Below are 13,245 nucleotides of genomic sequence, written 5' to 3'. Positions count from 1 at the left end.
AATTTGATGGAGTGTTTCTGGACATATCATTCTAATTAGGAAAGTTCATTACATATGTAAATTAAATATTAATTAACATAACACTACATAGTGTCTTTATTCAATGTTGAAGCAATGTGAGCTCAACATCTGTATCAAGTGTCATGAAATTTGATAGACAATTTCTCACCATATCAGCCTAATTACCAAAATTTATTCCATATGCAAATAATTGACATGATACTTCTACATATCTTTGCATGACATAACCCTACTGGAAGATCGACATCTGTAACACACAAATTTGATACAGCATTTCTAGACATATCATACTAATTATGAAAGTTCATTAAATATGCAACATAGCAATCAATTGACTTGATACTGCTTAATGACTTCTCACAGTATTACAGTACTGAAAGATCAACATCTGTATCATGTTTCATCAAATTTGATGCAGTATTTCTGGACAAAGCCCCCTAATTAGGAAAGTTCATTAAAAATGCAAAATAGCAATTAATTTGAATGGCACCACTAAGTGTCTTTGCAAACTTATATGACACTGTGTGCTAAAGATCTATACCAAGTTTCATCAAATTTGCTGCAGTATTTCTAGACATATCACCCTAATTACAAAAGTTCATCAAATATGCATATAAGCGATTAATTGATGCAATACAGACTGTGCGCTATCAGAGCTCTGTGTAACAAACATCTTCACAAAGTTCATCAAATTTAGTGCAGTCGCTTTAGAAATAGAGCTCTTTTTCAAAAAGTCATTGTCAATGACATAGTTCCCGCTTTCTCAATAAAATGACCGTCACACGGCCATATTTGGTCGGATCGCAAAACAATTTTATGTGTATATGCCTGACATAAGGAGTAATCCTTGTACCAAGTTTGAATGAAATCGCTTCAGACGTCTGTGAGATATCTTCATGAACGGACGCACGCACGCACATGACCAAAACTATAAGGCCCCTGGACGTATCCTTGGGGATATAACAGAGAATCTTCCCCACAATTTAGCAGCATTCTTCAGCAGTGACATGAAACAAAAGTTCAGCATTTCAATTTGCACCAATGTAACTAAACGTGATAAATATAGAGTGCAAATGCATGTGTTACATGTAATTGCAAGACTTATTGGTGTCATATCAGTTGTTAATCCATGTGCAATTGCTTTACCAACAAGTTCAAAAAGTTCCTGACTTATAACTGATTGTTTAGTACTTGTAACAGATGTTCCATTTTCCCCTCAAACAAAGGTTGCTCTGTGTTTCTTGTCAGTGTTTGAAATGTCAGGTGGAAGAACTCTCTGGATGGACCCCAACATCCTCTGCAGCCTCTTCCTTAATACCAGAAATTAATGTTACAGATGGATGAATGAAAAGATCAACTTTCTTCTCATAAATGCCAAACATTTGTTGAAATGGTGACTTGGTATCTCGGATGTAGTATATCTTAGGTGGTCTAGCATGCACATTGATAGTTGTTTTCCTCCATTCTTCAAGTGTTTCCAGGGGTGTCATAGCAGAAGGTGTGTGTTTTGCAGTGTCTGAAGAAAAAAAAAGACAAGTAACTTTAATTACATAACATTTGCATGATCTAAACAATTCCTACTGATCGTGATCGTAAAATGACTGTCCTGAGTGACAAGTCATCGTTGATGACACAGCCCCGGTTGTAAATAACTACTTCGATTACATGATGACATTTCATGGTTTGTCAAATTTGGACATACTTACCTAGGTTTACCCCGATGAACATTCATACCATTCAGTTTCAAAAGAAGTGGACAAGCAATTTCAGATAAAATGTTTTTTTGCCCAAAATGGGGAAATTTGCCTAAAAAATACAAATTATAAGACTCACAACTAAGGTTACCCTTAGGTACATGCATACCAAGTTTCAGCCAAATCTGGCCAGTAGTTATGGAGCTTCATCACTTTGCAGGATTTTACTTTTTTTGACTCATTTGCAAAATTTTGACATTGACATTTTGATATTTTACCAAATTCAAATCTCCACCCCAGGGCCCAACTGTACACAGAAGAATAAGATGGCAGGTGCTGTGGTTTTTAGGTTTGATACATACAATACATACATACATACATACATACATACATACATACATACATACATACATACATACATACATACATACATACATACATACATACATACATACATACATACATACATACATACATACATACATACATACATACATACATACAGGTATACTGTTGTTGAAAAGGGTAAATACGTAACTGTGTAAGTACAGACTGACAGATAGACAGACAGATAGTACATACATACGTATATACATACATATATACATACATACATATACACACATACAGGCACACAGACAGACATTTCATGACATTTCATGGTCAATTATTGACGAGCTACTCTACGATAAGCAAGCAATGCAATCTCTGCATATCAGAAAAGCTGCACATTATCAATATGAGAAATCTTTGCTGCTAAACAAACAATCTCAGTTGGTTTCAAAATGTCGCCACCAAAACAAATGTTATTTATCAAAGTTTAACACCACATACAAATAGAATGGTATGTCCCAAAGATTAAAAGAAAGTGGGTAAGGATCCTTTAACTCCATTTGTCTGATGATTGCAGTATGCATGGACCTTAAGTAATAATCTTTACGGCCCTGATACAGGTTTTGCGGGCCAAAGTCGTACGGCGGAAGGGCCTGAGAGTGTGAGGGCCCATACACTGCGTGACTATGGTCCGCAAAACCTGTATCTGGGCTGTAAAGGTTTTATCATATACCGTATGGAATGATAAATATGTACTTAACATAATATTAAGATTTGTTCGAGGTAAAAATTGTGCGATATCAAATATTCATTGCCATTTGTGTCATTTGTTTAGAAAAGCAATGGCCTCTTCACATCACTGGTTGACTTACATAATGACGTCATTTGTTTACCTGCTAGTAGTCAGAACAGCAAAGCTTCATACATGAGCAACAGAGATCCAGGTTGTAATCAAGGTGTATTAAAGAAGGACAAATGCGTGATGTAAATTAGTGTCATTGGCACGCACTTAGGATAGGCCTACGATGGATTTCACTTGACTTTACCGACTCCACTGTCGCCACTATACAATCTTAGCGAGCAGACGTTTTTATAATCTCGCTCTCACTTTATGTACAAATATAACATTTCCCGATAGCAATGCACGTTGTAACAAGTATTGAAGTAGTTCGTATAATTAAACAGTGAACACGATTGCCCATATTTGGACGTGCAGAATTCAATGTGTTCATCCAAATTTGGGCACTGGGCTTTGGCGTGATACGTCAAACAATGCATGGATGCGAGGGTGCTTTCTCACGAAGCTTTATACAGGCACATGAAATATAGGTATATGATAACAGATGGTATTACTATGTACTTGAAGTATTTGTAATAATCATGCATAGAGCTGCACCCAAACCATATTCCTTTACTTTGTGTACAGGGAAATGAATCATTTGGCTTACCACTTGTAGGTCCATGGTCTGTTGATGTTGATGCCATGGACGTAGAACCCATCACATCTTGAACTGAATTTGTCGCTTCATTGTGGTTTTCATCTGGAATATAAAATGGGCAAATGTCAATGTTTTTGATCATTATTCTTATTTTTCAATTCTATGTTGTACAGTATCTCACTGTCTATTTTCCTTAGACTAAGAGTCCAATTTCAACCCAGTGTCATACTTGGCATAACTTTAGTTGTACACATACAAGAGGCTTGAACTGGTAAAGTCTACCACGTAGTCATCTTTGCAAAACTTACATCATATGAGGAGTGTGAAATAAACTTTCTTTGACATATATGTCGATGCTGGTAGCTGGTACTGTGAGTGTCATACTGGGTATGACTGTGGTGACTGTTTTGAAAGCACCATGTGACTTTTTTGAGCTAATTGGCATATTTTCAACAATATCAAAAAACTAAAAAAGATATTTTGTCATAATCATATGTTCATCAACACAGGAAATATCAAGTCTGTAAGTACTACAGATCCCCAGATATTTGAGTGGACGGACATCCTCACAAACGGACATACATACATACATTCATACATACAAACATACATAAATACAGACTGACGATGGATGCCGGACGGATACCCATCCAAATAGCTCCTATAGAATATTAGTCTATAGTAGCTAAAAAAACATGTATGTACTTGCCACTTATAGCTGACAAATCATAAAACACTTGATTGGAATCACCATGGTGATGTCTAAGACTTCTTATTACTTCATCGCTGCCAACATTCCCTGCCAAAATTTCGATTCAAAATATCTGCTTTCATGTTAATCTGCAAAAAGATGAGGAAATGATATGTTGTTTTTCACAATCACAACACTACACAAGGAAAATCTTTCTGATTATTCAGTCAAAACATTGTGTTAGTATTCTTTGAAAGAGCAACTATTAAAAGAAAAACTTTCAATGGCATTCTTAAAAATCCTTTTGGAATATGATCATGTGGCACTGACAAAACAGCATCAAAGTCGCCATAGCAAATCTGTATCAAATGTATTAAAATCTGATGAACCCATTCTGAATATACATCCGTGCAAACTGGAAAGTAAATAAGATAACAATAAACAATTGTCACTTCTACTGTATCATTGTATAATCAACATCTGTAGTATACCCAGTTCTATTTTTGAGCTCGATGGCAATTTACGTCCAATTCTCAGATGACTGCGGTAGTTACTGTACTTTACCTAGCGCTGTGGACCGCGTTGCCGTCTCCGAGTGGCGTCGCGGCGTTGTATAACTAAGAGAATGTCGTCGCAAAATTATAAAGACCAGCGACTGTTTTAAATCGAAATAAAACTATGCAATACAATCTGAAATATCGTATAGAAGTAAGATTAGGGGCACAGCACCTGCTCTTCAGCCACTTGGCGACTCGGCGTTGGGTCCAATTGACTCAGGTCCAATCGGCATTGGGTCCAATTGACAGCTACCTGCCGACCGATAGCAAAACACCACCAGCAGATTTCAGCTTTGGAAATTGTTTCCAAATTTTTTGGACGTGATTGTAGTCGCGATTTTCATCCGTGAAAGGGGCCTTTTCATACCGAGTCCGTATCTTTGTAAATCGAACTTCTCCATGGCAGTAGGTGCTTGCGACGCATTGCGTTGTCGCTCATCGACCCTCACTTGTACCAGCTGTGGGGCTCGTAGAGTCGTAGTTCACAAACTCGACGTAGTCCGTGGGCTGGAGGGGCCCACCGTGCACCCCAACATCCCTACTACATGGGTATTTTTGTTCTTTAAGACCTACTGAACAAGAAAAAAGATGTTAACATTGGATATTTTGGATGCACTACCTATCTGGGCTTGTTTTTGATTTGCATGCTCTGCAAAAAATGACGAAAAATTGGTAGGGGTAGGGGTTAATAAATCCTCCCCTACATTAAGTAAACTAGCATGAAATAGTACAAACTATACATTTTTGGAAAGCTCAGATACTGCTATTTATGAGAAACACCAACTTTAGCAAAATTAATCTGTGTACATTGAATAAGACGACTATAAAATGAATTTTTTTGCCAATTTTGAAATTTTTTACCCAAAATACCATGTAACAATTGTGATTTACTTTTTATGAAGCAAAATTTCGACAGCTTTTTGTATTTACATTATTTATTTCTACATATTAACAATGATGAAGTAAACTGGCTTGAAATGCCATATACCTTATAGTTTTAGAAAGCTTAGATACTGGTTTTTCTAAAATGCATAAGGTTTTAGTAAAAATATATGACGTCATAGAATTGGATAACTTTAAATCGACTTTTTTCTGGTAATTCAGTATTTTTAACTGCAATAGAAGAAAATAGGATAACTATTCCTCCCAATGAAGAAACTCAAACAGATTTATGGATCTTATTTACAAATTGCAATGTGCTGAAGAAGGAAACAAATGTCCAAATTGGCTATTTACAATGCATTATTGTCTCCAGTCACTAAACTTGCAAGTTTTGCTACATTGGTATATCGTGAATGGGCATTTTATTGTTATGCAATGAACTAATGCACAGCCTTAAAAAGAAGACTGTAAAACGCGCTCACATAGTCATATTGACATGTTCTCCTTAAAGTAAATAGATTATTGATGACTGTCTATTTTTTATATTTAATTTATTTTAAGTATTTTCTATAAAATAATTTTGATAAGACATATGGAAAATTGTCTATGCCTCCTTGTCTTACTTATACAGCAAGCATTACTAACAATCTATTAGGCCGAAGCTAGAGGGGGGTCTAGGTGCACCAACCCCCCCCCCCCCCACCCCCACAGGATAACAAACCTGTATTTTTAGAGGCCTTGTGATCCCTAGAATAAGAAGTGGGATTTTAACAGACAAAATATAGGGACTCAATAGCTGTTAAGGTCATATTTTGAAGGGTACTACAAAATCACGGTTTTGTGACCCACATGGATTTTGTCAAACCTGTCTTCTTGTAAGTCATCTGCTGAGCTCACTGTTAATCATGACCAAGGTTATGGGGTATCATTAGACAGTCATCAATAATCTATTTACTTGAAGAAGAAATTGGCAATATGACTATGTGTGCGCGTTTTAAAGTCTTCTTTTTAAGACTGTGCATTAGTTCATTGCATAACAATAAAATGCCCATTCACAATATACCAATGTAGTAAAACTTGCAATTTCAGTGACCAGAGACAATAATGCATGGTCAATACCAAATTTCGACATTTATTTCCTTCTTCAGCACATTGCAATTAGTAAATAACATCCATAAATCTGTTTGATTTGCTTCATAGGGAGGAAACAATAGTTATCGTATATACTTCCGCTTAAAAATGCTGAATTACCAGAAAAAATCGATTAAAGTTATCCAATTCTATGACGTCATATTTTTTTACTAAAACATTATGCATTTTAGAAAGACCAGTATCTAAGCTTTCTAAAACTATAAGGTATATTGCATTTCAAATCACTTTAGTTCGTCAAGGAAAGAATGTTGAACCCCTACCCCTAGCTTTTGCACACCCCATACAGATACACGCAATTCAAAATTGACTCCAGAGAAGTAGTGTATAGTTAAATATCTAATGTTAACACTTTTTCTTGTTTAATATGTGGGAATAAATAATTTAAACACAAAAAGCTGTCAAAATTTTGCTTAATAAAAAGTAAATCACAAGTGTTACATGGTATTTTGGGTAAAAAATTTCAAAATTGTCAAAAATTCATTTTAAAGTCGTCCTATTCTATGTACACAGGTTAATTATGCTAAAGTTGGTGTTTCTCATAAAGAGTAGAATCTGAGCTTTCCAAAAATGTATAGTTTGTACTATTGCATGCTAGGGAGGATATAGTACCCCCTACCCCTACCCATTTTCGCCATTTTTTGCGGTGCATGCAAATCAAAAACCAGCCCAGATAGGTAGTGCATCCCAAAGTATCCAATGTTAACATCTTTTTTCTTGTTCAGCAGGTCCTAAAGAACAAAAAATACTTATGTAGTAGGGATGGTGGGGGTGCACGGTGGGCCCCTCCAGCCCACGGACTAAACGCCATGTTTGCAAGTAGTTGAAAGACAGATGCATTGTGGATAAAGGTGACCCTGGGATTGCTGGTAAAAGTAGCCTAATCAAACCTTCTACTCCTCATGTCGGCATTCTGCATCGCATAATGGCATGTCCGCATTTCGCATCGCATAAGGCCAAAGTAATTAAATTCTTTGTTTTGCGTCCCCACTCGCTTAGGTTTTGAGGTTTTCATGAAAAACACACGCAATGTATTTGAATAGGAAATTTTAGGACATACCCGCTTAGCTTTTTGGACTAAAATTTTGTTACAATTTTATATTTGCTGCAATCAAATTACATTGTGTTAATTTTCTTGTGTGTTTTTTTTCAGCCGCTTAGACACTTACCTTTTCCCATTTTGAATGGACGCAAAAACAAAGAATTTAATTACTTTGGCCTAATGGCATGTCTGCATTTTGCATCGCATAATGGCATGTCCGCATGTTGTATCGCGGGTCTTCATTGCGCATGATCAAACGTAACTTCGTATTGCATGTCCCCATAGCAAATTCTCGCATTCTTCATGTAAAATGTCAAGTCCGCATGTGCAAATTTCGCATTTTGTACTCATCATGGCATGTCGTAAATACGAATGTCAAGTCTGCATGTCAAATATTCGCATTTTGCATATCATCATGGCATGTCGTAATTGCAAAAGGCATGTCGTAATTACAAATGGCATAGCTTAATTTTGGCAGGCATTCAATGCCATAGTACATATCAAGTACAGATTCTTTCAATTCAAGTGTCAAGCAGCATGACCATTGCACTGTTGAAGTATTAAAATGGTGGTAATGAATATTTTATAATTGGTGTATTGACAAATATAGTACCTAAAATGTTGAAAAAATTTGTCCAAATTATCATAACATTAGCATTTCTGAACAGGATGCATATGAACTCACAAATATTCGAATATGAATATGAATATGAAATGCAGTCTTCTGCTGAGTGGCGAATCATGTATGTTGTACACCACGGAGGTAGACACCAAGCATAGCATCATGTGAAAAAACTTAAAAGTCTTGGTACTAGATGACTGCTTAACAAGATCGGCAGTCCGCTTGTTTCAAAGCTGTTTAAAAACTTTCTTCTGGACCTATTTCATATCATACTTGACCCACTGGACTTGACCTGCAAGCTTGGTACGTACATTGTATTTGAACTTTAACGTCATTTTAAGTCAGAGATTTGTCATATTAGTCAAATTTCACTCATTTCTGTCTGTTTTTCCTGACTGTCAAAATTGATTGAGGTCTAAGTATTGAAATTACTTAATTTAATAATAATTTAATGATAATTTTCATTAATATGTTTCACTTACAACTGGACAAAATTGTCACTACTTCCAAGTGAGAACATCATTCTAAAAATATTCAAATAACTTCCACGCATTCAACTTTGTACAAGTTTGTTTACAAGTGTCGCGCTGTACAATGAAGTTCTCTGGACGTACACTGTACATTTTAGCCTATCATTTTCAGGAAATAAAGGTCTGTATGTTTAAATGATTGAATTATTGATTTATGAAAAATATATATTAAGGATCAGAAGGATGTTGATATTACAATTCACAAGTCTCGGTGTTGTTTTCCCAAGCAGGAGTGTATCAGTATCACCATGGAGCTACCTAGCTCTGCATGGCAGGGCTGTGTGTTACTGGCGTTATACGGCCTCCTACCAAGGCCGTATAACGCCGGTAACACACAGCCCTGCCATGCAGAGCTAGGAGGTACGACACTCTTTTGGTAGTATCCGTGGTATAATTTATTGCTTTATGTAGCTGCAGTTCCGATGCTTAAGGTATTGCCTTTCCGAGTTTTAGCTTTTAAGTGTTAATGTTTGATCACGTTGACGTCCCACCTAAACACCTGTGAAGAATTAAGGTACAAGGCAAAATTGCCCTACGCTAGAGAACCCGTCGCTACGCGAAGGCTACTTACCCAAAGAGCTCTCTCTTCCGGGTGCATAGGCCTTCGTGTGCGACTGTGGTTGCACCTGTGTGTGATGAGTATGCCGTTGTTGGAGGCAATCAAGCAGCCATAGCTGAATACTCTTACCATTCTCGTAGGGCTTAGACTGCTACACCAAGTCAATGGCATATATCATGTGAAGTAGGCAGTAAGTATGTACCTTTCACTTTGTCTTGAACTGCACATGTGGAATGTTATGATTCAACAGGCTGTCCAATAATTCCAATTAGGAATGCAAATTGGCTCATAATGGACTAAAGCACACATTTACTCAATCAAGTGTGATTGTAATAAATAATGCTCTTCATATGTTTGTCTTTTATATTAATGCACATTTGCCTGCCATTTTTTCTAAGAACTATATTTAACATTTATCAAAATATCAGTGAAATTAATAATTTTGGAATGTATCACATTGACAATTCAGGGAATACTGGAAAGACAATGTGACATGATCTCCACAACAACGTTATATGGTCATGTCACAATGTATTGAGCAGTTCAATCTCTACATGGGGAGGAGATATGGGAAAGTATGTTTAAATGTGTTTCTGGTACAGATATGGAACTACATGTGTGTGCATGACCCCATTATTCACTGAATTTTATAGTATTCCCGATAGACCTGTAAAGTCAGCGAATTGAAAATACCTGTACATTGCTCAATGTACTTATAGAAATCCTGTTTTACAAAATGTAGTATGTCTTCCAGTAGACAATGAGAAGTTTTGGTCATGTTGCCCTGTTTGTGGAGAAAGGTCAACAGAAAGGCTATGCCTATTCAAGCAATAATTTAAGCAAAAAACTCAAAGTATGGTCATAGATTGAATACTATAGTGTTAAATTATGGTGTTTTAACATTGACAATACTTTGTAAATTTGCAGAGGGTGCTTGCTTCTTTGCATTTTAAACATATCACAGAAAGCAGCCTAGATAATAGGGGATAGGCTGATCCTGATTTGACACAGAAGTGGCAAACACTATTTCAATCAAGTCTTCATATTCTGAAATGACATTGGGTAGGGTATATTGCTAAAAAGTACATAATGTTGCATCAAGATTCTCAAAAAGGGATTTCACCATATTTAATCAAGTTCAATCTGAATATGTGATCAACATGGCTAATTCAAGAATTTTTTATTTTACTTGATTTTCAGAATGATATTATCTTTGAAATGGATATGGCATATTTTAAGTTTGTGTTTTGAAATTATGATATAAGATGCATGTATTAAAGATTTTATTTGTCTAGTTCATGCACAGATTACATCAAAAAGACAATAATTCGTAAGACTTTAATTTTTTTTCAATAATATTTGTTCATTAACTGTATGCATTATAACTGTATAAATTATCCACATCATGCCAGGAATGCCAAGAGGATTTGACCGGTTAACCTCGCTGTTAAGTTTATGCAGGAAATTACAATAATAATACTTGGTCGAATGACGCAGTGCCTTGAGGGCGGGATCGCCAGTGGTATAGGGGAGGAGTACCTTCCCGATGGTGATAAGTGGTGCGGATTACCATCGCCTAGGTGACTGGCGTATACTTTGCTTTTATATACTCCTTTATTTCCCGGTATGATCGACTTTACTATTACGTACATTTGGTCACAGGTCACCCAGAAAAAAATGAGTGGGTTCTACTGTGGCCGGAAAATTTTTCAGAACGAGAAATTTTCGCAAACTTCGCGAGGGCCAAAAAAGCGAAAATTAATCCTTGCGATATAAAAAAAACATTGCGTGGTTTACATCATGAAATGTAACACACTCAGTGCCATGATACTGAACTTTAATAGTAAGCCTGTCACCTTGAAGGTAATACTGTAGGTGACACGAGGACTTCAAACGCACGATGGTACAAACAACACTGCAAGTGTAGCCGTTCCCGTCTCGGGGCGGGCCGTTTTCTCTGGTTTTCCGTCAATGTTTTCCACAATGGACAAATGGTAACAATACTGAACGAAAACCTAAATTATCTGCTTGTCAACCCATTTTGTGTCAGTGCCGCCGGTCACGCGCACCACCCAAAAGTTTGACCGTCACTTAATATCGAACAGTATTCAAAGAAACGTTTCCTACTAATTACTGCCGTCCCTGCCCGTCATTCGTCTAGCACTGCCCATCAGAAATTGGCCTATTCAATACAGTATTAGGTCGATATCTTAATAATCCACAACATTTACTTGTGATATAAACTTATAAAATCATAGTCCAGGCCCCCAAACCGCCGATTTACGACCCGATAGTTATGCCGCTGACGCTGATATTCACCGGTGGTTGCCTGTGTGTGCGTACATGGACAGTCTGCATAGCCCTCGAATGTGGTCTCGATTTTGATCAAACTTACAATTTAGGAGTATATATCAAAACTGATAAATGATTTATGTTTTCCCATGGATTCACAAAAAGTTTCGCCCCGGTGTTCATTTTTGGCCCAGGAATTCCATCTACCCACCCTTTGCAGAGTAGTAAGCTTATGGGGCAAGTAAACATGGATGCGCCGGTGCGATTCAACGATCAGCCTGTATATCGGATCGAAAGTCAACAATTTTACGGCTCGGACTATGATTTTATAAGTTTATATAAAAAGTATAAGGCGCGGGGTATTATATATTGACTGATTACTGTAGCTATAGATAGGCTACATTCAGGACGGGCAGTAATTAGTAGGCAAAACAGGTGATTTTCACCGTGGGCAGAACTCGGTGCCATGATACTGAGCATTAATAGTAAGCTGTCAACTTGAAGGTAATACTGTAGGTGAAACGAGGACTTCAAACGCACGATGGTACAAACAACACCACAAGTGAAACGTACACATAGAAATACACGCGTTCCTACGTTGTGCCCAGCCGGGCCACGCAACTAAAATATGACTGATACTGCTGGATAGTGTTAATTGGGTCGGTAAACAGTCAATTAATAGTTTAATTGACTACCTGGGTGATTGCAGGTCGTGTCCAACGACGTCATATGCAAGCAGGCCAAAAGACAAAAGCCCCCAAAGTTATTTACAGCTGGCCAGGGGTCACCATGAATACGTAATGAATCTTCACTTCGCAGAAATCGCGTTGTCAAGCCCTTCTTAACTGGTCAAATCCTCTTGGCATTTCCTCTCATGTTGAGGGGCGCTGCACCCAACACAGCATATTTTGCACAAATATCACTTTTTTGCAAATATTTGTTCAAGTTTGATTAATTGGTTCACCCAAGATTAAAATATTCAGTTGGCTTCACCTTGTAGTTTGTCAAACATTCTACAGTTACGTGATAAAGAGTTGAAATGCAAATGTATGCAAACCATAAAACTTTGGCTTTTTTTGTCTCACAATTTCGAAATTTTCAAAGAATTTAGTTTTCGCTGGGTCAATTTTTTTAAAATTGTCACATTATGTCTTTAACTGCTATATAACAAAAACTTTTTTGTTTGATAATAAAGATATTATATTTCAAATATGAAGCATTTTAATAGTCCAAACCCGGAATTCGAATCGAACACGGTACAAACAAAGCCATGTGCGCAACGCGCATAGACGTACGTGTCTTTCCATATGCGTTATACACATGTGGGCTTGTTTGTACCGGCATCACGTGATTATTTGGGCGTACTGAGGCAGTAGAACACATCGCATCCTTTTTATTCCGGAGTAGAGCCATTATGCTTATCATGAAATTCAA

The 13,245-nt window shown here is 36.9% G+C and overlaps 1 protein-coding gene and 1 long non-coding RNA gene across 2 annotated transcripts in view; both read right to left on the bottom strand.

The window, feature by feature from the left end:
• LOC139128817 (lectin BRA-3-like) overlaps positions 1–13,245 on the bottom strand; it is a 434,059-nt gene that overhangs the window by 113,585 nt on the left and 307,229 nt on the right. The window lies entirely within an intron of this gene.
• On the bottom strand, positions 1,258–5,038 carry LOC139128823 (uncharacterized). The gene is made up of 4 exons (XR_011551421.1): positions 4,908–5,038; positions 4,193–4,327; positions 3,497–3,589; positions 1,258–1,537 (listed from the first exon to the last, which is right to left on the bottom strand). It is a non-coding gene; the product is annotated as an uncharacterized lncRNA (long non-coding RNA).

The sequence above is a fragment of the Ptychodera flava genome, unplaced genomic scaffold, assembly GCF_041260155.1.
Source record: "Ptychodera flava strain L36383 unplaced genomic scaffold, AS_Pfla_20210202 Scaffold_72__1_contigs__length_606033_pilon, whole genome shotgun sequence".
Taxonomy (NCBI): Eukaryota; Metazoa; Hemichordata; class Enteropneusta; family Ptychoderidae; genus Ptychodera; species Ptychodera flava.
The sequence above is the reverse complement of the archived record's forward strand: the minus strand, read 5'-3'. Positions and strand labels throughout refer to the sequence as shown.